Source organism: Neomonachus schauinslandi, chromosome X (assembly GCF_002201575.2).
Source record: "Neomonachus schauinslandi chromosome X, ASM220157v2, whole genome shotgun sequence".
In the NCBI taxonomy this organism is placed as follows: Eukaryota; Metazoa; Chordata; class Mammalia; order Carnivora; family Phocidae; genus Neomonachus; species Neomonachus schauinslandi.
In genome coordinates this window covers 39,555,573-39,583,500 of record NC_058419.1, presented here as the reverse complement: position 1 = coordinate 39,583,500, position 27,928 = coordinate 39,555,573, and the positions used below count along the sequence as shown (strand labels likewise).

The 27,928-nt window shown below is 37.3% G+C and overlaps 1 protein-coding gene across 2 annotated transcripts in view; it reads left to right on the top strand.

Annotated features, from left to right (window-relative positions):
• Positions 1–27,928, top strand: part of ATG4A (autophagy related 4A cysteine peptidase) — a 53,189-nt gene that overhangs the window by 834 nt on the left and 24,427 nt on the right. The gene's annotated exons all lie outside the window — the stretch shown is intronic.

The following is a 27,928-nucleotide window of genomic DNA, read 5'->3' as shown; positions in this document are numbered from 1 at the left end:
TTCTGTGAAGCGCCAGATAGTAAATAGTTTAGGTGTTGCAGGCCAAAAGGCAGAATTGTGGATAATTTATAGGCACTTATAAAACAAGAGAGAAAAAAAATTTCAACAAATGTTTATTGATGAAATCCAAAATAAAACAATAGTTGAGTACTTTTTTGTTGTTGTTGTTATATAGGACTACTAGTAGAAATAATGGAATTCTTTTGGGGGGATAACATTTTATTTAATTGGGGCTCACAGAGTTCCCCATCTTAAAAATCATGTCAAGTGTTCATCTGTTAATGCTGATCTGTAATGAGATTTTCTTATTTCATCTTTGTAAATGTCTTTTCACAATGATAGGTACTGCCAAATATTGATATCAACCCACAAGCATATTCTTGTTGATTTTTATTTGATTTTTAAAATTTCTGAATAGCTTTAGCTTTATAGAAAAATCGCAAAGGTAGTACAAAATTCCTGTGTACCCTTCACCCAGTTTCCCCTACTGTTCTTTTCTTATTTTTAACAGCTTTATTGAAATGTATTTTATGTACCATAAAATTCACTCAGTTCAAATGTATAATTAAATGATTTTTAGTAACTTTACTGAGTGGTGCAACCATCACCATAATCAGTCTTAGAACATTTTCACTCCCCCAATAAGATCCTTCATGCTCATTTATAGTTAATCCTTGTTCCCACTCCCAGCCCCAGGTAATGACTAATCTACCTTCTGTCTCTATAAAGTTGCATATTCTTGACATTTCATCTAAATAAAATCTTACAATATGTGGTCTTTTGTGCCTGGCTTCTTTCACTTAGCATGGTATTTTTAAGGTTCATCCATATTGTAGCATGTATCCGTACCTCATTAATTTTTATTTCCAAACAGTATTCTATTTTATGGATATAACACACTTTTTCTGTCTACTCAGTAGTTGATAGGTTGTTTCCAATTTTTGGCTATTACTACTAATGTTAGCTGCTAAGAACATTTGTGTACAAGTCTGCCCGTGGACCTATGTTTTCATTTCTTATTGGTAGATACCTAAGGGTGGGATTACTGGGACATATGGCAAATTTATGTTTAACTTTTTGAGAAACTGCAAAACTGTTTTCCACGATGGCAGCACTATTTGCTTTTCCGCCAGCAATGTAGGAGGGTTTCTGTTTCTCTAAATCCTTGCCAACATTTGTTATTGTCTGTCTTTTTATCATAGCCATTCTAAATGGGTATGAAATAACTCATTGTGGTTATAATTTGTATTTCCTTAATGACTAATGATGATGAGCATCGTCTTGTGTGCTTATTAGCCAGTTGTGTATCTTCTTGGGTGAAGTGTCTGTTCACATATTTTCCCCATTTTTGAATTGAGTTATTATCTTTATTGTATTTTTATTGTTGAAGTGTAAGAATTGTTTATACCTTCTAGATACAAGTCCTTGCCAGATATATGATATGTGGATATTTCTACTAGCCTATTGCTTGCCTTTTCATTTTCTTAATGGTGTCTTTTGAAGTGCAAAGGTTTTGAATTTTGATGAGTTCCAATTTATAATTTTTTCTTTTGTGAACCATGCTTTTGGTGTTTTACATTTTTTAAAGTGTACAGTTTATTATTAATGTATTTTAGAGTTGTGTTACCATCAACACAGCCTTATTTAAAAGATTTCCATCACCCCAGAAAGAAACCTTGTGCCCATTTTCAGTCACTCCTCATTGCTACTCCCAACCTTAGGCAACCAATAATCTATTTTCTGTTTCTATGGATTTTCATTTTCTGGGTTTTCATACAAACAGACACAGGATGTGGTCTTTTGTGTCTACCTTCTTTCACTTAGCATGTTTTTGACCTTTATCCAAATTTTACTATGTAGCAGTACTTTGTTCCTTTTTATAGCTAAATAATATTCCATTGTATGGCTATACAATATTTTATTTATCTGTTCATCAGTTGATGGGAATTTGGGTGGTTTCCACCTTTTGGTTGTTATGAATAATGCTCCTATAAACATTTGTGTGCAAGTTTCTGTGCAGACATGTGTATTCACTTCTTTTGGTACATATCTGGGAGTAAAATTGCTAGGCCACAGGGCAGCTCTGTTTAACCTTGTGAAGAACTGCCAAACTGTTTTCTACAACAGCTGCACTGTTATACAGTCCCACCAGCAATGTATGAGGGTTTCAATTTCTCCATCTCTTTACCAACACTTGTTAATGTCTGTCTTTTTTATTATAGCCATTCTAGTGGGTGTGAGGTGGTGTATCATTGTGATTTTGTTGTTTTGACTTGTTATGGGAAGTATGTAAAGCATGTTGACGTTACTTTTGGTTCAAACAGTGGCAGTTGTTGAAATGACTTTTCTACAATGTAAGTTTCACAAAGAAGTGCTGTTTTGCCTTGTTATTTTAGATTGAATTAATTAAGAAACATTATCAAGTCTGCAGCGAAAGCTCATTTCCAGAGCCATTCAGTGTTTGATAAGAGTGGCTGAGGGCAGTTTGTCCAACAGTTTAAAAATGTAAAAATCATTCCTACTTTGTTTCCCAGATGAAAAACATGAGTGGTCTTAATCTGGCCTGCCAGATGCAGTTTACTGATGGTGGGTCTAGAGTGAGTGCCCCGTATGTAGTAGGTGTTCAATAAATATCTTGTTAATTATAGAGATACAGCAGGCTGGTTGTGTGGTATTCACACAGGATTGAATATAGTAACATTTTACCTTAATAATACATCAAGGAATTGGATTTGATTGCTAAGAACAGCTGGAAAAACAACTCTAAGTACCTCTCCTACTGAGTGACTTGTTTGGGTTATCTTCTTTTATAGATGGTGTCTTGTACTTTTATTTATTTTTATTTAATTAATTTTTTAGTTTATTTTATTTTTTCTTCTGCTACCATATGGCAGTTAACTTTCAATTCTTAGTCCCTTGAGGCTAAGGGTAAGGTAACCCTTGACTTTTTGAAGGCTGAAAGACAAACAGGTCTATAAGGGAGAAGGTTTCTTTTGTCTCTGGCCCCAGGTTATGGAGGAACAAGGTGGTGACTGTTTATCAAGAGTCAAAGGAGGCCCCTATTATGGACTGACTCCCTTGTTGTTCATATGATCGAATGTTTCCTGTTGCCTTTTCTACGTGGTCACCTAGATTTTAGGTCCTAGAACAAGCCAGATTCATCTTCTGGACTTTATAAGGCTAAGAATAACTAACATTTATCAATCACATGTGTCAGATACTGGTCTTATATCTCATTTAATCCTTCACAACAATCCTACGAGGTAGGTACTATTATCCCTCCAGTCCCCACCTATTTAAAAATGAGAATGCAGGTTCAGAGAATCGAAGCAATCTAACATGCCTAAGGCCACACGATTTAGTAAAAGTTGGAGCTAAAATTGAAATCTGGGCCTAACACCCTAGCATTTAACCACTGCAACATAGTGCTCAATATTGCTGAAAATGAAATTATATATAAATGAAAACCTCAGATAAGGCAACACTAATTCCTATAGCTCTTCAGGCTGTAACTCTACCTCTGATAGTAAGAAAATGACATGTTTTTCATGCTCTAGAGCAATGCTGTTGTATAGAACTCTTTGTGATGATGGAAAAGTTCTATTATCTATGCTGTTCTAGTATGGTAATGTTAACTTTAAAAATAAAACTGTTGGGGCGCCTGGGTGGCTCAGTCGGTTAAGTGTCTGCCTTTGGCTCAGGTCATGATCCCCAGGTCCCAGGGTCCTGGGATCAAGCCCAGCATCGGGCTCCCTGCTCCTCAGGGACCCTGCTTCTCCCTCTCCCTCTGCCTGCTGCTCTGCCTACTTGTGCTCTTTCTCTCTCTCTCTATCAAATAAATAAATAAAATCTTTAAAAAAATAAAAAAAATAAAAATAAAATAAAACTGTCAGTTACTTTAACAGCAAAAATGGGTTTATTCAGGAATAGCAGAGAATCACAATTCAGGACGTGCAAGCTACAGCAAAACCATAGGCAAGTCTGGAGAACAAAGGAGAAGGATGTGGTTTTATAGAGGAAAGCGGGGAGTTGGGAGGACCTGTTATAAGCAAAAAGCCCATTGGAGTAAACTGGGAGTTTGACGTGTAGTGGCTTTTTACTGGTTGAGTTGTGACAGTCTCTCATTGGCTGGGCCATTTCCACCCAAGGAGAAAATCTTTCTTCCTCCTGCTGGGATAATAAAGGAAGGCTTCTTCCTGTTGGGAATACAAGATAGGTCTCTTCCTGTTGGGGGTCTGCAACTGACAAGTGGTAAGGTGTGAGAGTTCCCCCTTCTGGCCTCTTGACTCCATTTTACTGATGTTTCCCTGTATTAATTTTCACAACAGCCACTAGTCCCATTGAGCACTTGAAATGTGTCTAGGAACTAAATTTTAAATTTCATTTAATTTTAATTATTTTAAATTTGAACAGCTTCATGTGGCTAGTGGTTATAAATTTGGACAGTGCAGAGAGAGGCAATTTCCCCTCATGTGCCCCTTTCTAATCATCACTAAATATTTTACTCAATGCAAATACTCTTTTCATAGCACAACTGGAAATGAATATATTCTATAGTGAAACAAACTTGAGGACACCTTACACAGGGTGAATGCAAATCAGTGAACTGTGTAACAGTCTCAGGAATACGTCCTGGGTTACCCAGAATGAAACTCCTCCATCCCTACCACTTACTGGATAAAGTTTGAACGACTGGCCTGAAGACATTTTGCAATTCATAATTCATTGTTTGAAGATGTAATTCATTTATGTGGCTTATTGCAAACACTTCACAATTGCCAGTTGCCTGGTTTAATAGGAGATGTTTTAATCTGTGGCTATAATATTTTTTTAAGCACATGTTTTGATGTTACAGATAAATGTCTTTGGTATTATATGTCACTGGCCTATATACACCTTCCCCATTTAAAATCTATCCCTTTGTACAACCAACTATTATAATAAAACATTTTATTTACTTATTCTTGGGTTTTAGCTTCCACATTCTTTTTTCTAAGTTATTCTGTAAGTGGTTTCTTTTTTTAACTTTTAAAAAATCAATAATAAAAGACTCACCTATTGTAGAAATAGTACAGAAAAACTCTGTATATTCTTCATCCAGTTTGCCCCAATCATATGATTTTATGTAATCATAATACAATATGAAAAGCAGGAAAATGATGTTGGAATGATGTGTGTGTACAGTTCTGTGTTACTTTATCACATGAGTAGATTTGTGTAACCATCATGGCAATCAAGATACAGAAATATTCCATCACTAGAAGGCTACCCATTTATGGTCACACCCACCACTTACCCCAGACAATTACTAATGTGTTCTCCTTCTCTATAATTTTGTCGTTTTGAGAATTTTATATAAATGGAATCAAAAAGTGTGTGACTTTTCCATTTTTTTACTTCATAATTTTACTTCAGATCCATCCAAGTTGATAAGTGTATCAATAGTTTCTTCTTTTTTATTGCTGAGAAGTATTCCATGCCTTGGATATACTAAAATTAGGGTGAAGCTCACCCCTTCTCCTATTGAGGGACATTTTGGTTATTTCCAGTTTGGGGCTATTACAAATAAAACTGTTATGAACATTTGAGTATAGGATTTTGTGTGGACCTAAATTTTTGTTTCTCTGATGTAAATGCCCAGGAGGACAATTGCTGGGTCCTATGGTAAGTGTATGTTTAGTTTTTAAAGAAACTGACAAACAATTTTACCATTTAATATCCCTACTGGCAATGTATGAGCGATCCAGCGTCTCTGCCTCCTTGCTGGTACTGGTAATGTCACCATTTTCAGTTGAGCCATTCTGATAGGTGCATAGTGATTAATAACTTATTGTGGTTTTATTTGCATTTCTGTAATGGCTAAGCAGAGTCAACATTTTTTTATGTGTTTATTTGCCACCCCCGTATCTTCTTCAGTGAAATGTTTCTTCGTGTACTTTGCCCATTTTCTAATTGCATTGTTTGGGTTTGGTTTTTGTGTGTGTGTGTGTTTTAAACTGTCAGGTTTTGAGAGTTGTGTGTATAGTCTAGATACAAGTTGTTTGTCATATACGTAATATGCAAGTATTCTCTAGCAGCCTATGGCTTGTCTTTTCATCTTATTAATAGGATTTTTCATAGAGCAAGAACTTAATTGCGATGGTGCCCAATTCATTGATTTCTTTCTTCTTTTCTGGATTGTGCTTTTGTTGTACTGTCCAACTCTTCATCAAGCCCTGCATCTCAAAGATTTTCTCCTGGATTTCTTATAAAAGTTTTCTAGTTACATTTAAGTCCACAATCCATTTTCATATAATTTTTGTATATAGTGTGAGGTTTGAGTTGAGATTAATTTTCTAAACTACAGATACCCAATTGCTTCAGCTTCATTGAATTGCTTTTGTACTGTGGTAAAAAAAAAAAAAATGAGTATGCTGAATTCGTATAGGCCTATTTCTGGGTTTTCTGTTCTGACTCATGTGTCTATCTATGTGTCTGTCGCTCTGCCACACCCCAGAGTCTTAATTACTATAACTCTATAATAAGCTTAAAAAATGGGTAGAGTGATTCCTCCTACTTTATTACTTTTTAAATATTGTTTCTTTCTTTTCCTTTTCCTATATGTTTTAGAATAATCTTGCCTATATCTTAAAAAAAATTGCTATGATGTTAATAGGAATTATAGTAGACCTGTATATCAGTTTGGGGAGAACAGATATCTTTACTATGTTGAGTTTTTCAATTCGTGAATGGGGACTGTCTCTCCATTTATTTAGATTTTCTTTTATTTCTTTTCTTGGCATTGTGTCGTTTTCAGCATACAAGTCTTGTACATATGTTTTGAGAATTATAACTATTTCATTTATTTGAGTGACTCTTAATGGTATTGTATTTTTAACTTTGGTTCCCATGTGCCCATTGCTAGTATATAGTAATGCAGATGATTTTTGTATGATGATCTTGCACCCTGCAATGTTGCTGAATTTGCTGACTAAGTTCTAGGAGGTTGTTTTGTGTTTGTTTTGGTTGATTTCTTCAATTTTCTTTGTAGACCATCTTGTCATCTGCAAGTAGGAACAATGATATTTCTTCCCTTTTATTCGATATGCTTTTTATTTATTTTTTCTTCCCTTATTGTTCTGTCCAGGACTTCTAGTATGTTGAATAGCAGTGGTGATAGCTGAACCCTTGCCTTGTTTCCAATCTTAGCAAAGAAGCAGTCAGTCTTTCAGCATTAAGTATGATGTTAGCTGTAGGTTTTTCTTTCTTTCTTTTTTTGTAGATATTCTTTTGAAAGTTGAGGTAAAGGGTGCGTGAGTGGCTCAGTCGGTTAAGCGTCCAACTCATGATTTCGGCTCAGGTCAAGTCATGATCTTACGGATTCTGGGATCAAGCCCCATGTCAGGCTCCATGCTCACTGGGGAGTCAGCTTGATATTCTCTCCCTCTGCCCCTCCTCTACCCTCTCTCATTCTCAAATAAACAAATCTTAAAAAAAATAAAGCTGAGGCAATTCCCTTTCAATTTCCAATGTTCTAAGCATTTTTTTAAATCATGAATGAGTGTTGAATTTTGTTAAATAGCTTCTTCTGTATCAGTTGATATGAGCATTATTAGTTGTCTCATTTTGTCATAATATGGTAGATTACACTGATTGATTTTCAAATACTGAACCAGCCATGCATCCCTGGAATAAACCCACTTGGTCATGTAGTGTATAAATTTGTTTATATATTGCAGAATTCTATTTGCTAGTGTTTTGTTAAGGATTTGTGTGTCTGTACTCATGAATGATATTGGCTTGTTATTTAATTTTTTGTACTGTCTTTGTCTGATCTTAGTATTAGTGAAATATTAGCCTTATAATAGTTGGGAAGTATTCACTCTTCTATTTTCTGGAAGAGATTGTGTAGTATCAGTATTAATTCTCTGTCAAGTGGTTGGAAGAATTCTGCAGTGTGATCATCTGGGCCCAGAGATTTCTTTTTTTGGAGTTTTAAAAGTGCAGATTCAATTTCTGTAATAGTCATAGGGCTACTCATATTATCTGTTTCATACTGGGTGAGTGTGTGTTTTCAGTTTTCAAGGAAGTGGTCCAATCTATATAAATTGTAAAATTTATATGTGTACATTTGTTTGTAGTATTCCCTTATTATCTTTTGGGAGTTTGCAGAGTCTCTAGTGATATCCCCTATCTCATTCTGATATTAATTTGTGTCTTCTCTCTTTTTTCAGTTTGTCACTCTTCCTAGAGGTTTATTGATTGCATTGACCTTTTCAAAGAATCAGCTCTTTATTTCATTGATTTTTATTTTTCAACCCTATTGACTTCTGCTCTACCTATTATTTCCTTCCTTTTGCTTTCTTTGGGTTTATTTTGCTCTTCTTTTTATAGTTTTTTAAGGTGGGAAATTAGATTTTTTTAATTTGAGACTTTTCCTCCTTTCTAAGGTACATATTTAGTGCTATGAATTTCCCGCTCAGCAGTGGTTTAGCTTCATGTCACATAGTTTTTATTGCAGTAAATAATACATAATATTAGATCAACTCTCAACAAATTTTTAATTCTACATTACAGTATTGTTAACTCTAGGCATGATGTACGGCAGATTTCTAGAACTTTCTCATCTGGCATGGCTGAAACTCTATACCCATTGAACAGCAACTCCCCAATTCCCCCTCTGCCCAGCCCCTGGCAACCTCTGTTGTTCTAAGTTCTGTTTCTTTGAGTTTGAATACTTCAGATACCACATGTAAGCAGAATGAGGCAGTATTTGATGTTCTGTGACTAGCCCATTTCACTTAGCATAATGTCCTCAAAGTTCATCCATGTTGTAGCATGTGACAGGATTTCTATTTATATGGCAGACTAATATTCTACACCACATTTTCTTTATCCATTCATCTATTGATGTACATTTAGGTTATTTCTACCTCTTGGCTATTGTAGATAATGCTGCAATGAACATGGCAGTGCAAATATCTTTTCCAGATACTGATCTTAGTTCTTCTGAATAAATACCCAAAAATGGGATTGCTGGATCATATGGTAGTTCCCTTGTTAATTTTTTGAGGAACTGCCACAGTGTTTTATATAGCAGCTCTTCCATTTGTTCATTCCCACCAACAGTGCATAAGGCTTCCGGTTTCTCCACATGCTCACCAACATTTGTTATTTCTTCATTTTTTTTTTAAATAATGGCCATCCTAATAAGTGTGAGGTGATACCTGGTTGTGGTTTTGATTTGCATTTCCCTGACAATTAGCAACGTTGAGCATCTTTTCATATACCTGTTGGCTATATGTGTATCTTCTTTGGAAGAATGTCTATCCAAATCCTTTGCTCAGTTTTAAGTAGGTATTTTGATTTTTATTTTTATTTATTTATTTATTTTTTGGTTTTTTGCTATTGAGTTGTAGGGGTTCCTTACATATTTTGGATATTAAGCCCTTATTGGATACATGGTTTAAAAATATATTCTCCTATTCTGTAGGTTGTCTTTTCATTCTATTGATTGTTTCCTTTGCTGAACAGAAGCTTTTTAGTTTGATGTAGTCCCACCTGTCTGTTTATGCTTTGGTTGCCTGTGCTTTTAGTGTCATATTTAAGAAGTTATTGCCAAGACCAATGTCATAAAGCTTTTGCCCTGTTTTCTTCAAGGCATTTTATAGTTTAGAGCTTATGTTGAAGTCTGTAATTTTGAGCTGATTTTTGTGTATGGTGTAAGGTAAGGGCCCAATTTTTCTTTTGCATGTGGATGTCATTTTCCCAACACTGTTTGTTGAAGAGATATCCCTTCTTCATTGTGTACTCCTGGCACCCTTGTCAAAGATCATTTGACTATATATGTGTGAGTTTATTTCTGGGCACTGTGTTCTATTCCATTGGTCTATGTGTCTGTCTTTATGCCAGTGCCATACTGTTTTGATTGCTATAACCTTGTAATATATTTTGAAATTAGGAAATGTGTGGCCTCTAGCATTGTTTTTCTTTCTCAGAATCCTTTTGGCTATTTGAGGTCCTTTGTGGTTTCGTATGAATTTTAGGATAGCTTTTTCTGTTTATGTAAAAATGCCATGAGGATTTTGATAGGGATAATGTTCAGCGTGTAGATTGATTTGGTTAGTGTGGATGTTTGCACAGTATTGTCTTCCAATCCACAAACATGGGATGTCTTGCAATTTATTTGTGCCTTTAAATTCCTTTCAGTAATGCTTTGTATAATTTACAGTATACAAGTTGGTCACCTCCTTGGTTAAGTTTATTTGTAACTTTTTAAATTATTTTTCATTCTATTTTAATGGAATCATTTCCTAAATAATTTTTTTCAGATAGCTCATTGCTATTATATGGAAAGATGACTGATTTTTTTGTATGTTGATTTTGTATCCTATAAACAATATTTAGAGTACATGCTAAATTCACTTACTCTAACAATTTTTGTGGAGTCTTTAGGGTTTTTACTTATAAGGTCATGTCATGTACAAGCAAAGCTAATTTTATTTCTTTCTTTCTGATTTAAATGTTATTTATTTATTTATTTTGCCTAATTGCTCTGGCTAGGACTTCTAGTACTAGATTGAATACAAATGGTGACACTGGGTACCCTGTTTCATTCCTGATCTTAAAGGAAAGCTTTCAGTTTTTCACCCTTGAGTATGATGTTATCTGTGGACTTTTTATACATGACCATTATTATTTTCAGGTAGTTTCCTTTTATTCTTAGTTTGCTGAATTTAGAATACTTAACTTTTCAACATGTAAAGGTGTTGAATTTTGTCAAATGTCTAATCTGAATCTATTGAGATGATCATGTGATTCCCCCCATTATGTTAATGTGGTGTATCACATTGATTGATTTGCATATGTTGGGTCATCCTTCCATCCCAGGGAGAAATCCTACTTGGTTGTGGTATATGATTTTTAAAAATATGTTATTGAATTTGGTTTGCTCATATTTTTGAAGATTTTTGCATCTATATTCATCAGGGAAATTGGCCTGCAATTTTCATTCCCTCTAGTGTCCTTTTCTAGTTTTGGTATCAGGGTAGGGCAGCCTCACAGAATGAGTTTGGAAGTGTTCCCTCCTTTTCAGTTTTTTGGAAGCGTTTAAGAAAAATTGGCTTCAGAAATTATTTTTTAAAAAGAATAAAGTTAATTCTTTAAGCTAAGATTTCTTAACTTAAAGAATGAATTTAAAGTTAATTCTTTCAGGGCACCTGGGTGGCTCAGTTGGTTAAGCATCTGACTCTTGATTTAGGCTCGGGTCATGATCTCAGGGTCGCGAGACCAAGCCCCTCATTGGGCTCTGTGCTGAGCACAGAGTCTGCATAAGAGTCTCTCCCTCTTCCTGTGCCCGTCACCCCATGCTTACACACTCTCTCTCTTTAAAATAAATAAATAAATAGATAAATGAATAAAATTAAAATTAATAAAGTTAATACTTTAAAGGAAGTTAATTCTTCTTTAAATGTTTGATAGAATTCACCAGTGAATCCATCTGGGCCTAGGCTTTTATTTGTTCAGAGTTTTTTGATGACTGAGTCAATCTCCTTACTAGTTATACTTCTGTTCAGATTTTTCTGGGTCTTCACAATTTATTATTGATGAGTTGTATATATTTAGGAATTTAACCATTTCTTTTACTTTGTCTAATTTGTTGGCTTATAAATGTTCATTGTAGTCTCTGATAATCTTTTTAATTTCTGTGTCATTGGTTATGATATTTCCTCTTTCATATCTGCTTTTATTTATCTGGGTATTCTATTTTCTTAGCTAAGGTAGCTAAAGATTGTCAATTTTGTTGATTTTTTAAAAAAACCACCTATTAGTAATTGATAAACCTCTAGCCAGACTCATCAAAAAAAAAAAAAAAGAAAGAAAAAAGACTCAAATAAACAAAATCACAAACAAAAGAGAAGAAATAACAACCAACACCACAGAAACACAAATAATTGTAAGAGAATACTATGAAAAACTATATGCCAACAAATTAGACAACCTAGAAGAAATGGATAAATTCCTAGAAACATATAACCTACCAAAACTGAAGCAGGAAGAAAGAGAAAATTTGAACAGACCAATTACCAGCAAGGAGATTGAATCAGTAATCAAAAAACTCCCAACAAACAAAAGTCCAGGACCAAACAGCTTCACAGGTAAATTCTACCAGACATTTAAAGATTTAATACCTATGCTTTTCAAACTAGTCTAAAAAATAGAGGAGGAAGGAAAACCTCCAAATTTATTCTATGAAGTCAGTATCACCCTGATACCAAAATCAGATAAAGACACCATACACAAAAAAAAGAGAACTACAGGCCAGTATCTCTGTAAAAATCCTCAACAAGAAACTAGTAAACTGATTCCAACAATACATTAAAAAAATCATTCACCACGAGCAAGTGGGATTTATTTCTGGGATGCAAGAGTGGTTCAATATTCACAAATCAGTCAATGTGATACATCATCTCAATAAGAGAAAGGATAAAAACTATATATCGTTTCAATAGATGCAGAAAAAGCATTTGACAAAGTACAACATCCATTCATGATAAAAACCAAAACAACCTTGAAAAAGAAAAGGAAAACAGAAAGCATCACAATTCCGGACTTCAAGTTATATTACAAAGCTGTAGTGATCAAGACAGCATGGTGCTAGTACAAATATAGACACATAGATCAATGGAACATAATAGAAAATCCAGAAATAAGCACACAATTATATGATCAGTTAATCTTTGACAAAGCAGGAAAGAATATCCAATGGGAAAAAGACAGTCTCTTCAATAAATGGTATTAGGAAAATTGGTCTGCTACATGCAAAAGAATGAAATTAGATCACTTTTTTACACCATACACAAAAAGAAACTCAAAATGGATTAAAGACCTAAATGTGAGACCTGAATCCATAAAAGTCTTAGAAGAGAGCACAGGCAGTAATGTCTCTGACATCGGCCATAGCAACATTTTTCTAAATATATCTACTGTGGCAAGGGAAATAAAAGCAAAAATAAACTATTGGTATTACATCAAAATAAAAAGCTTCTGCACAGTGAAGGAAACAATCAACAAAACTAAAAGTCAACCTACTGAATGGGAGAAGATATTTTCAAATGATGTATCTGATAATGTGTTAGTATCTAAAATATATAAAGAACTTATAAAACTCAATGCCCAAAACATGAATAATCCAATTTAAAAATGGGTGGAAGACACGAACAGACATTTCTCTAAAGAAGACATCCATATGACCAACCGACATGTGAAAAGATGTTCAGCATCACTCGTCATCAGGGAAATGCAAATCAAAACCACAGTGAGATATCTGTCAGAATGGTTAAAATAAAAAACAAGAAACGAGTGTTGGTGAGAGTGTGGAGAAAATGGAACACTCATGCACCATTGGTGGGAATGCAAACTGGTGCAGCCACTGTGGAAAACCGTAAGCAGTTTCTTCAAAAAGTTAAAAACAGGGTAGCCTGGGTGGCTCATTCGGTTAAATGTCTGACTCTTGGTTTCAGCTCAGGTCATGATCTCAGGGTCGTAAGATTGAGCTCTGCATCAGGCTCCGCACTCAGCGCAGAGTCTGCTTATGATTCTGTCCCTCTCCCTCCCCAATGCCCCTCCCCCTGCTCACCCACGCTCTCTCTAAAATAAATAAATAAATAAAATCTTTTTTAAAAGTAAAAAATAGAACTACCCTATGATCTAGTAATTGCACTACTGTGTATTTACCCCAAAATACAAAAACACTAATTCAAAGGCATCCATGCACCCTTATGTTTATAGTAACATTATTTACAATAGCCACGATATGGAAGCAGCCCAAGTGTCCATCAATAGATGAATGGATAAAGAAATTTTATGTAAATATATATTTTTTTACATGTATATATATGTATATGTTTGTTTAGTATATATAATGGAATATTATTCAGCCATGAAAAAGAATGAAATCTTGCCATTTGCAACATCATGGATGGAACTATAGTATAGGATAATGCTAGTATTATGCTAAGCAAAATAAGTCAGTCAGAGAAAGACAAATACCATATGATCTCACTCATATGTGGAATTTAAGAAACAAAACAAATGAGCAATGGAAAACAAAAGAGAGAGAGAGAAACCAAGAAACAGACTCTTAACTATAGAGAACAAACTGATGGTTACCAGAGGGGAGGTGGGTGGAGGGGATGGGTGAACTAGGTGATGGGGATCAAGGAGTGCACCTGTTGTGATGAATACCAGGTGATGTATGGAAGTGTTGAATCACTATATTGTACACCTGAAACTAATATAACACTGTATGTTAACTATACTGGAATTAAAATAAAAACTTAATTAAAAAATTTTTCTTGGGTAAGCCCAATATATATGTATTAGCTCACTGTTGGTTTCTATTGATTGTCTTTTCTCACTCAACTTGAGATATTCCTGGCTTTTTGTATGAGGGATTTTCTGTTGTATCCTGGACATTTTGAGTATTATGTTATGAGACTCTGGATCTTATTTCAGTCTTCTGTTTTGGCATATCTGCTCTGAGACTGCTCTGATGAAAGGATGGGGGCATAGCTTCATTATGGCCAGAGGGAGGTGGGATTCAAGGTTTCCCATTCACCATTCATTGATACTAGGGTAGGAATAGGGGCATCTCATTATTACTGGGCAGGGGTAGAATTTCACGCTCCCCACTAGACCTCTGCTGACAGAACGCTGGCTTGGAGAGAGAAGAACATCTTGCTATTGCTCATGGCCTCCTTTTCCATCATGTTCTGGGGGCTTCATTACTGCCTGGCAGGGATGAAAGTACCAGATGCCCACTAAGCCTCTTCTGAACCCACCTCAAAGAGAGGGGGAGGTGGGTGTGTGACTGTTTACTGCCAGATGAAGCTGGAAGTCTAGGCTCTGCACTTGGCCTTTGCTGATGGGTGTGGAGTAGGGCCACAGTTTTTTTTCTGTGGTGCTTGGCTAGAGTACAGAAGTTATTAACTAAAAGGTTTCTGCCTTGGGCACTCGGGTGGCTCAGTCAATTAAGTGTCCGACTCTTGATTTCAGCTCAGGTCATGATCTCAGGGTCCTGGAATCGAGCCCTATGTCAGGGTCTGTGCCTCATTGGGGGGTCTGCTTGAGGATTCTCTCCTTCTTCCCCTGCCCCTTCCCCTGCCCCTTCCCCTTCTCTCTCTCTCTCTCAAATAAATAAATAAATCTTTAAAAAAATAAAAGGTTTCTATCTTGCTAGGCTACCACTTTGTATTCCTTTGGCTAGAGCTTTTTTGGGGTCTATTTTTGTCTGGACCCATTGGTACTTCTGAGTGGCTGGCTTCTCCATCACTGGGTCCAGGATGCATTAGTCAAAAACAAGACCCAGGGAACTTACTTGGGTCTTGAGGTCCCTAGCCAGACTGTCTTCTCTCTACCTTTCAAAGCTGTATAATATACAAATATTACATGATATTAATGATATTAATATATTGTGTGTATATATATATGTATAAAATAATGTCCAGTGTTTGGTATATATTATATATATATAATGTTCAGTGTTTTAGCCATGTTTATTGGGAAGAATAAAGAAAGTGTTTATTCTATCCTTTCTTGGAACCAGAAGACGTATAAGGGGTTACTTAAAACATGAATTCTGTTAATTATAGCCTTTCTCCCCGTAAAAATCTAGTTAGGAATGGATAAAATCACTCTGACTCCTACCTGCATTGGTGTACTTCTTCTTTTTCTTTTTCTTTTTCTTTTTTTTGACTGTTTTTACACTGTGGTAAAAAGCACATAACATAAAAATTACTCTCTTATTTTAAGTGTACAGTTTAGTACTGTTAAATATATTCAATTATCATGAAATAGATCTCCGGAACTTTTTCATCTTAAAAATCTGAAACTCTATACCCATTAAACAGCAACTTACCTTTTTTCTAGTCCCTGGCAGCCACCATTCTACTTTCTGTTTCTATGTGTTTGACTAGTTTCGATATCTCATGTAAAGTAGAATGATACAGTATTTGTCCTTCTTTGGCTTTTTTTTTCACTGAGTGTAGTGTCCTCAAGGTTCATCCATATTGAAGCATATGACAGGATTTCCTTCCTTTTTTAAGGCTGAATAATATTTTATTGTACATTTATACATATATACCACATTTTGTTTATTCAGTCATCCACTGATGGACACTTGGATTGTTTCTACCTCTTGACTACTGAGAATAATGCTGCTATGGACCTGGATGTTCAAATATCTCTTCAAGACCCTGATTTCAGTTCTTTTGAATATGTATACCCAGAAATGGAATCGCCAGATCATAAGGCAATTCTATTTTTTATTTTTTGAGGAACCTGCAGGACTGTTTCCCATTGTGGTTGCACCATTTTACAATCCTACCAACAGTGTACAAGGCTTCCAACTTTTCTATATCCTTGATAACTTGTTATTTTCCATAGCCATCCTAATGGGTATGAGGTGAGAGCTCATTGAAGTTTTTTTAGTTTTATTTTTTATTATGTTCAATTAGCCAACATATAGTATGTCATTAGTTTTTGATGTAGTATTCAATGATTCACTAGTTGTGTATAACACCCAGGGCTCATCACATCACATACCCTCCTTAATGCCCATCACCCAGTTACCCTATCCCCCCACCCCCCTCCCTTCTGTAACCCTCAGTTTGTTTCCTGGAGTCCAGAGTCTCTCATGGTTTGTCTCCCTCTCTGGTTTCTTCCCATTCAGTTTTCCCTCCCTTCCCCTCTGGTCCTCTGTGCTATCCCTTTTATTCCACATCACTGAAATTTTAATGTACATTTCTCTGATGATTAATGATGTTGGGCATTTTTTATATGCTTGTTGATTATTCATATATCATCCTTGGAGAAGTGTCTATTCAAGTCATTTGTCCATTTTAAAAGATCGGATTATTTGATTTTTGTCTTTGAGTTGTAGGAGTTCATTATGTGTTCCAGATACTAATCCCTTAATGGATATATTATTTGCAAATATTTTCTCACATTCCATAGGCTTCCTTTTCAGTGTGATGATTGTGTACTTTAATGCACAAAAGTTTTGAAGTTTGCTGCAGTCCTATTTGTTTGTCATTTTTTGCTTTTGTTATTTGTTAATATCCAAGAAGTCATTGCCACATCCAACGTCAGGAAGCTTTTCCTCTATGTTTTCTTCTAGGCATTTTATACTTTTAGATCTTACGTTTAGGTCTTTAATTTATTTTGAGTTAATTTTGGATATGGTGTATGATAAGAGTCCAACTTCTTTCTTTTGCATGTGGATATCCAGTTTTCCCACTACCATTTGTCAAAAGGACTGTCCTTTTCTCCTTGAGTTGTCTTGGCACCCTTGTCAAAGACCATTTGACCATATATACAAGGGCTTATTTCTGAGCTTTCTAGCCTATTCTCTTAGTCAATTTGTTTATCTTTATGCCAGTATCAAAGTGTTTTGATTACTGTATCTTTGAAATATGTTTTGAATGAAGGAAATGTGAATCCTTTGTTCTTCTCTTTAAAAATCGTTTTGGCTCTTTGGAATTCCTTGAGATTCCTTATGAATTGATCTATTTCTACAAGAAATGCCGTTGGGATTTTGAGGAATTGTGTTGAATCTGTAGATTGTTTTGGGTAATATGGATATCTTAACAATATTAAGTCTTTCAACCCATGAACACTGATGTCTTTCCATTTATTTGTATCATCTGTAATTTCTTTTAGTAATGTTTTGTATTTTCCCACTGGTATACTTCTATATACTAAATAAAAGTAGACTATCAAGTAAAAATTCTTTGTTACACCTTGCTTTTCCAGTAATTTCAGAGTACAGGTGGTACCCCATCTGTGGTTCCCACAAAATATTTGCTGCTTGGCACAATTGCTGCCCGTACCAGAGGCTCTGCTTATTCAGACATTGAAGCCTTAGCAAGCTCCTTTATGATACAGGATCTGCATCCCATTTTTCTCTTTATTCACTATCATTACATTTCCCTTAAAACTATTCTTCTTTTTATTATGTTATGTTAGTCACCATACAATACATCATTAGTTTTTGATGTAGTGTTCCATGATTCATTGTTTGCATATAACACCCAGTGCTCCATGCAATACGTGCCGGTCTTGTTTAGTGACTCTAAACTTGAGACCCTGGCAGGACTGCTTAAGGGTAGCCATAAAAAAGGCAGAACCAGGTTTTGGATGGAGAGAGACTTCAAAGTAAACCCAGCCCCGAGCCCTGCCTCCTCCGTGAAGCCTTCTCTCATTATGCTATCCCAGGCTCATCTCCTTTTTCTGACCTCGTGGTAACACTTGAGTATATTATACCATCAGCATTCATCTCATCGTACCAACTAAATTAGAACCTCAGTTACCTCACTCCTTCTGGGAAAAAGGCATTTTGAGTAACCAATTTTCCAAATGGCTCATGATTCCCTCTAAGCACCATAAGCTTTTAACATTTTAACTATCGTGAATGGAATTTTCCAAAGTGGGGGGGATCCCAACCAAGAAGCAATTTACTCCTCTGATTTCTTATTCAGCATTTATGGACATAATCTAATTTTTTGAGTGAGGATCATTGTTATGACTATAAGTTATTATATGCTATAATGCAGTGGTATTCTAAGGCCTGTTGAAATGTGATTTAATGGTTGTCCCTGCACTGCACGGTCCCAGACCATTTAGTCTTTGTGTATGTGTGTGTGAGTATGTGTGAATATGTGAATCCATATTAGTTTTTTATGATACTCTGTTTCTTTGTCAGCTGGCCCTTCTTGCTGCTGTCAATCTACTTTTATAAAATCAGTTTTGGGGCGCCTGAGTGGCTCAGTCGGTTAAGCATCTGCCTTCAGCTCAGGTCATGATCCCGGGGTCCTGGGATCGAGCCCCGCATCGGGCTCCCTGCTCAGCCGGGAGTCTGCTTCTCCCTCTCCCTCTGCTGCTCCCCCTGCCCATGCTCTTTCTCTCTCTCTCAGATAAAATCTTTAAAAAAAAAAAATCAGTTTTTATCCCGTAGCTCAGAAGGTTCACGAAAGACTGGGACTCGATAGCTGAAGGGAATGCTTCTCAAGGGTCTTGAAAACTTCAGGGTTTACCTTCTCTAGTCTGTTTTGTTTATCTGTAGGTTTGCTCTAATTTGGAGAACTTAACTGTGGGACTAAGAACAAAATCTCCAGGAACAGGAACCACTGGGGCCCTTGAAACCAAATTACCCTGGTTTTTCCTTCTGTCAAGCTCCTTTCACACTGCATGACTCTCCAATCAGACATTTCCTGCTGGATCTGCTGGAAAGAATAGTTGGTGACAGGAAGCATTTTGAGGCAACTCTGGCCTATATCACTTCCTGTCATCAGAGGAACAAACATCAAAAGGTGACGCTTAAGAAAAGGCACTTTCTATTTGGGGCTCTCTGACGAGGAGTACTCAGGTCTCTGACAAGGAGCTCAGAGTGGGGAGTATTTTTCAATTTTGCTATTGTGGTCACGATGGATGGCAGAAAGTAGAAATGGGAACGGCCTTTAGGGATAGTTATTGTGAAATTCATAACAGAGAGGGGGAACTGTGGCATGAGTGTTGCAGAAGCAGTTCAAAGTTCTAGAAGTATGAACTGAATATAATGGAAATTACATAGCTAGAGATACACTTCAAAGTCATAATTGGGAAAAGGAAAGAAACAGTTATTCATCCTACTTCCCTGTACACATCTGTTTTCAGTATTTATTATCATGAAATTGTTTCAACTTTTCAGAGATGTTAGAATTTGAGTGCACTTGCTGATCCTAACTCTCTGGTGAAATGTAAGATGTGCGAAACTGAAGTACAAGCTTTGAAATTCAAGTACATTTTCTCTTGGCCACGACCAGGCACAAGTTCTAATGAAACACTTAGCTTTGGGGATATTAACACTCACTTAAAGTTTACAAAGCACTTTTACATCCATTCTCTCATTTGATCCTCACTATAGCCCCGTGGGGGAAGGTATTATCTACATTTTATGGATAAGGAAAGGGAATCTTAGTTTAAAAGAGTAGCCCAAAGTGACTTGCTTAGCAAAAGGAGAGCAGAAATAGAACCTGGCTCTTCTAATTCATAAGCTAGAGTTTTCTTCAGTCTACTATACTTTCTTCCACTAAGATGGGGGAAAATTCAATATATTTCTCTGATGAAGACCAGCTAATGCTATAGTAGAAAAGAAGAATTAATAAATTTGGGAATTTGTAATCAAAGTGAGCCTGCAAAATAGATAGCATTTTGGAATGCTAGAAGTTGAAAAACCCAATAAATTAGCCCTACATTTAATAATATCTGAAGCCCCAAAATACTTTCACTTGGATTCGATGTGTGTGTGTTGACGGGGGGAAGAAATTTAGTACTATATCTCTGCTCCTGATAACGAAAGAATATTTTGTTGTTAGCATAATTCTGATCTGTACTGCCAATCTGTACCAGAAATAAATCCCGTATAGAGACTTACCTTTTTCTCTTTTCTTGAATTGAGGTATTGTTTACATACAGTTAAGTACACAAATCTTAAGCGTACAGCTCAGTGAAATTTTATATACGTGCACCCTCCACCCAGATCAAGATAAAGGACATTTCTTCCCTCACCTCTGCTGCTCCAAAGTTTCCATTTTACCCCCTCCCACCAGCCAACACCACCTCCCAAAGGTAACAACTATTCTGACCACTATTATCATAAATTAGTTTTGCCTGATTTCAGATTTTATATAAACAGAATCATATTGCATGTACTGTTTTGTGTCTGGCTTCTTTTGTTTAACATGTCTGTGAGATTCATCTGTGTTTTGTACATAATATTAGTTCTTTTTTGTTGCTGTGTACCATTGCTATGAATGTTTCACCACAGTTGATCCATCCTCCTTGTCTTAGTCTGTTCACGCTGCTCTAACAAAACTTCATAGACCAGATGGCTTAAACAACAAACATTTATTTCTCACAGTTCTGGAGGCTGGGAAGCTCAAGACCATGGCACCAGCAGGTTTGGTCTCTGGTGAGGTCTCTCTTTCTGACTTGCAAATGGCTACCTTCTTATTGTGTCCTCACACGATGGAGAGAGATCATCTCTTTGGTGTCTCTTCTTATAAGGGAACTGATCCCACTCACGGGGATTCTATCCTCATGACCTAATTACCTTCCAAAGGGCCCACCTCCAAATACCATCATACTGGGGATTAGGGCTTCAACATATGAATTTGGGGAGAACACTAACACTGTGTTAATAGCACCCCATTGATGGACACTTGGATAGTTTCTAGGTTTTGGATATTATGAATAAAGCTGCTATGAACATTTTTGACCATATATTTCCATGGACACAGGCACTCATTTTTCTTGGACATAAACCTAGGAGTGGAGTCGCCAGGGTAGGTGCAATAGAAAGACATTTTTAACTTAGAATAAGTTAACTTAGTATTAATGAAAGAACTGATGGCTGAGCATCTTATAAGAAACCCCACTTTAGGAGTTAAAAATGAATCTGTGTTTTGTTTAGCAGATCAAGGTTTTCTGCCTGGCAGATACTGGAGAGTATTTTTGCTGTGGTTGGTGGGCTGGGTCTTTCATGCTTTTCAGTAGATAGATATTTATTTTCCTGGTGTCTGGTACATAGTGTGTGTCAGGGATGAGGAGCCATTTTATTGCAAGCTGCATCTTTTTTAGATGGAATAAAGCTATCTTTTTGGGGGGCAACGTGCCTCAAATAATGACAAAATAATTTTGGAAACTCAAGTTCACTTTACAGAAATTTGCCCTACGGTTAACTTGGAATACAACTCTTGTTTTGAAAGTGAAGGTACATGTATAATTTTATGCAATCCAAAAACTTAACTCTGGCAGTATAATTTTACATGACATCAAAGGTAAAGAATTTTTAAACATCATATGTCTGCTGGCAATGTTTACTAATGAAGTGTGATGTTGAAAGGGTATGGGGAAAATTCCCGTGGTCTGGGAAGCGGGTGAGGTGATTGTAAACAGAGGCAAAAACTGGGCAAGTGCCCTAAATGAAGAGTTACTGTTCCTGGAAAGGACTCGAGAGTTTCTCCCATTGTGCTGAACCAGTGAGCATGCCCCAAGACAGAGACCCACCTTAACCCCTTCCCTGACAAAGATGGTCACTTAGGTTTGGTTTGTTTTTTGTTTTTTGTTTTTAACAGAAGTTAATTTAATCATGTTTACAAGCCAACAACGAAGATTGGCATTACAGGCAATTACTTGTTGCCCTGTTTCTATTCTGCTCATGGTGAGATACCCAGACTTCCTCCTGAGTGTGTTTGAAAGCGTTCAGGGGCTCCATGAAGCCTGGGTTAAGTCCAGGAGCCTTACCAAGGCTTCCAAGGCCAACATCTCCTAGGCTCGTTTGCCTCTCCAGCCTCAACCCCTGACAGTCTCCACGTGGCCTCACCATTCCACAGTCTCTCAGCCCTTGGCATTTTGGTCCAAGCTGCTCCTCTGCCTGGAACATCCTTCTCCTACCCTATTTGCTTAACTCTGATCATTTAAGGCTGTCCTGTCATCACCTCTCTTCCCCAAGCCTTCTCTGTACCCTAGGCTGGCTTAGGTGGTCCTCTGCTGTGCTTCCTTAGCTCCCCCGTGCAAACACTGACCATACCACATAAAAATGAACTCTCTTTCTTTCTCTCTTCCCATTAGACTTGGGATTGCTTAACACGTGTTACTATCCCCAAGGCCTAGTACAATGTTGGCCATATGGTAGGTACTTCCACAAAGGATTGTTAAATTGATGTTTGTATAAATGTATAAACCAGCTTTTATTTTATTTTTTTTAAGATTTTATTTATTTATTTGACAGAGAGAGCACAAGCAGGGGGAACAGTAGAGGGCGAGGGAGAAGCAGGCTCCCCGCCAAGCAGGGAGCCCGATGCAGGGCTCGATCCCAGGACCCTGGGATCATGACCTGAGCTGAAGGCAGAGCTTAACCATCTGAGCCACCCAGGCACCCCTAAACCAGCTTTTAGACTTTTGTCAGTGTGCCCATTCATTCCATAAACATATGATGGGCCTTAGGGGACAACTTCTTGCAAGGCCCTATGATTGGAGCTTTAGGGGATGTGGAGATAAGCACTATGTGGACTGAGATGGGAGTTTGTTCCAATAGCAGAGAGATGACATGCCTGCAAATAATAATAATCTAGAGAACAAAGTGCCCAGTGCCATAAAAGAGATAAAAATATGGGACTGTAGAAGCTTAGAAGAAGGAAAAAGTACTTCTTGGTGGGAAAGTTGAGGAAGAAGGGTTCATAGAGAAAGTAGCATTTGAGGTGGGACTTAAATATAAGTAGGACATGAATGAGCAGAGAGCCTCCAATGTATCATATGGTTTCTTCTGGCCAAAAAGAGTAGATCTCCTGAAGGAATAATAAGCAGTGGAGAACAAATATAAATGTAGAAGGTGGCCATATTGGAGAGAGCCTTAAATTCCAGGCTGATGAGTTCATATTTGACTCCTATCAGTTGGAGCAATCTTGGAAGCCCGAGCAAGTTTTTGAGCAGCTCAATGACAAAAGTGAAGAGATCCTTTAAGATTAGTCTGGTAATTGTGTTTTTTAGTATTTTCTTAGTAAATTATTATTAATTAATTGCCAATAATTACTTTTACTAAATAGTGTGGAAAAACTTCAAGGCCTGTAGCTCCTTGACTTTTTTGCACGAGTCCTTTGTCACTGGAAATCTAGATGAGGTAAGAGATCATATGACCAATTAGTTCTGAGAAATGAACATTGAAATTCAGAGGAAGGAAACACTAGCAAGACAGAAATGGCTCATAAAAATGCATAGACACATAAAGAGTTGTTTGCTTAGGAACCGTGTCCAAAACATTGCCTTCAGCTGTCTGGAAAAATCTGGACACAGTATATGAATTATATTGTTAATATTTATGCCTTTGGAGTAGTTTAGATCACTTCCAGTTAAAAATAATTAAACTAAAAAAAAATAATTATACTCTTCTAACCTTGGACTGTCTACACTTACTCTGCCCTATAAACAGTGGGTACTGCATTGTCAGTTTCTTTTATAGTATGTTATATGACCAGAGCATCTGATTTGTTTCCACCTTAGGCCAGGCCTTCACCACTTCATGTCTGGATTATTACAACTTTCTCATTGCTGTCCCTTGTCTCCAATGCCTTGGATGCAGCTTTTATTTTAACAGCAAGGTATAGTGGGAAGAATACTGGATGGAGAGTAAGGTTAACTTGTTTTGAATCCTGGTTATACTGCTCACTAGCTAATATGACTCCGGGCAAGTCTCATCAGCTCCCTGAAACTCAGTTCCTTCAACTCTAAACTGAAAGTAATGATCTCTGCCCTGGCTATCTCAAGAGGCTGCCTCAGGGATCATGTGAACTCGCTCTGAAAGCTGTCTGTTGCTTGGCTGCGACTTGGACTCTACCAGCTTGCTTTGTACCCTCTACCATCCAGTCCCGGGCCTCTCTCTAATCTCATTGCCCAGTATTCTCCAGAATTTAGCCCCCTCTCTGACACACACATACTTCATAGTATTCCCCTAATCTGGAATTTTCTCCTGTCTTACCTCTGTTCATCCTAGTTGAAGCAATCATTTAAGCACCAGTTAAAATCCCATGTCCTCTTCGAAATCATTCCTGATAGCTCTAATGCTCATTGATTTCCCCCTTTTCTGGATTTTGCTAGCATTCAGTTATTATCAACACTTGCTTATGCATTGCCCTTTGTTGTTAGATTTTTTCATGGACGTAAGGCACATATCTTTAGATACTATGCTTTTATGATGCCTTTGATTGCTCATTTAACATTTAGTGAATGTTTCTGGGGATACATCCTCTGTATCCCTCACAGAACCAAGTACAGAACTTAGTAAATAATTGTTGGCTCACTTATTTAGAAATTCACATACAGACTCTCTTAAAAGAAAGAGACAAGTAAACCCATCTTCTTTCCCCAGAGCTTGAGGTACCCCTCCTGACAACCCACCCTACCTCTACCTCCTACAGAACCATAGATAGGTTGTTAGGATAGGCCTGCCCAATAGAACTTGCTGTGATGATGGGACTATCCTATAGCTGTGCTGTCCATTGTGGTAGCCACTAGCCACATGTGGCTATCGAGTGCTTGAAATGGGGCTAGTGCAACTGAGTAACTTAAATTTTAGTTGTATTTAATTTTAATCAGTTTAAGTGTGAGCAGCTGGATGTAGCTAGTGGCTACCGTATGGACAGTGTAGGTCTAGACCACTGGCTTTCCAACTTTTTTGATCCAACAATACAATGGGACATACATTGTATATTGCCACCCAGTTTATATACACACAAGTCTCATGAAATGATATTAATCCTTATTACGTGTGATATGTTCTAATATTTTTCTGTTCTATTTAATTTCATTTTTAAAAAATGCTGGTTGCGACCCACTGTGTAGATTTCACAGCCTGCTGAGCAGTTACAATGTGCTATTTGAAAAACACACTGCTCATTTTATAGATGGAGAATCTGAGGCCCAAAGAAGTGCAGTAAGTTCTCCAAGGTCACATAACTAGTTAGTGGCAGGGTAGGACTAGAACCTAAACTTTAGTTTTCCTAGGCTAGAGCTATTTTTAGGAGGGGTGAGGAGTGATTCCTCCTTTTCTTCACCTGCCAAAAAAAAAACACCACATTTTTTTCTTAGAGAGAGAGAGGGCATGCACATGTGTGGGGGCGGGAGGGGCAGAGGGAGAGGGAGAGAGAGAATCTTAAGCAGGCTCCATGCCCAGTGCAGAGCCCGACCTGGGGCTTGATCCCACGACCCTGAGATCATGACCTGAGCTGAAATCCGGAGTCTGACATTTAACTGACTGAGCCACCCAGGTGGCTCCACAGTTTTTATGTTAGAGAAAAATTATTTGATATATTCTTCATTTTTGCTAAATATTTTTATGATATCTTGCTCCCTACATGAATCGTAAGCCCTATATTTGAGTATTCCTGTTCTTTTGGTTTGGATACGGTCCAAAATCAAAGATACAATACCACAGGGACTTTTTTTGGACCAACTGCATGACGGCAACTTGGGAATACAACCACACTTTGCACTTAGTAGATTGAGTTTTAACAACAAAACCTGTTGATAAGTAATCAAGGTGATTCTCACCTCAGTTTGTGGGATAGTTGCCTCAAGTCTTGAATTATAAAGCCAATCAAATATTTTTTATCCACCCATCCATCCATCCATCCATCCAGCCAGCCAGCCAGCCATCCAATGTCCTGCCTTCTCTGTCTTATCAACGAAGATAAGCCTCACCAAAATGGCATCTTTTTATTCTTCTGAAAAATGCTTCTCTCCAAAAAGAGCAGAGTTACCTTATCAAAAGCAAAAAGGGGCAGCAATTTAGAGGTGCAGTGATCTGTGTGTTAGGTGCATTCCTTACCAGTTCGTGCATGGAATCCCATTTCCTCATGGATGTTTCTAAATGCATTTCAGTTAGCAGATAGCAGACAATAATTTGTCCTTAAGTGAGAACAACAACAAAAATATACTTAAAGAAGCAACAAGTTTTTCAAAAGAATCACTTTAAAGATTTACTCGTTTTTATTTTAGAGAGGCGGGGAGGGATAGAGGGAAAGGGAGAGAGAGAATCTCAAGCAGACTCCCCACTGAGTGCAGAGCCAGACATGGGGCTTGATCTGATGACCTGAGATCACAACCTAAGCCAAAATCAAGAGTTGGACGCTTAACTGACTGAGCCACCCACGCGCCCCCAAAAGAATCACTTTAAAGGAAAACCAGAGAGTCCAATTTTGCATTTCATTTGATTCTTACTGCCATTGTCAGTAGGATGAATTGACTGAAATCTGTAAGAAATGTTTTATTTTGTGAGGCCAAGTTATTTATGGCCCAGTTGACTTTTCTAGCTGTAAAGGGTACTATCGTTTGTCAGTCACTTAACAATGGTCCCTCACCAACCGGACTGGTTATCCCTTTGCTGAATTTGCCCTGAAATTTGTGAGGTGCAGCCAGCACCAGTCAGTTCAATAGAATCTCCTAAAGCCATAAAGTCTAGCTGAATCCTAACCCTTCAGTTAAGGTTCTGTATTGTAAGTCTAAAATGATACATGTTTTCTTGGGGTGCCAAAGTTTATACTGGTCTGTAGAGAAATCATTCACGTCTTCCGCACTATTTGACAACCCAGCATCGCTAGGATTTGACTTGCTGAATACATTCAAGAAAACTTGCAGTTTGGGACATGACAATCCCCCTTGAAATGATGAGAATTGTTGTCCACTTCTCTATTTTCTAGGTTCTTGGTTGTCAGGAAAGCAGGGCAGTGGGAGGAAGAGAAATGGCAGATGGGGCAGGGTGTGTGCCTGGATGGGCAGAGGCTGGCGAGACCAGAACACTGAGTGGACCCAGGAGGAAGGGGGTGAAGGCACATTTTAGGCTGAGCTATGTTGTTTTGAATTCCACCTGCCTCCCGAGGCTCTGCTAATCTACCTGCTGTCTACCATGTCCCTCTTCACAATCCCTGTGCAGGTTGACTTCCTCCACTTTTTTTTTTTTTTTAACCCCCTCCTTTTATCAACCAAACCCATGAGTCCTACAGGTTCTGGCTAGATCACACTTTATCTCCCTACCCCACATCATGTTTTTCTGCTCCCATTTAATCATCCACACTTGCAAACTGCAAGTTATTTTTGTCTCTCTCCCTCCCTCTCCCTCTGTATCTCTCTCTCTCCCCCCCCAACCCCACCCCACATTCAGTTGCTTGCCAAATCCTTTTAATGTTCCCTCAACCAGGAATTTCTTCCCTTCCCCCTTCCCACTTATATCTTATTTCCATTAAGGCTCAGCTCAGATACCACCTTCCCAACCCCAGTTGGAATTAATCATTTGTTGCTTTCCACATCACTTTCTTTCTTTTTTTTTTTTTTTTTTTTTTAAAGATTTTTTTTATTT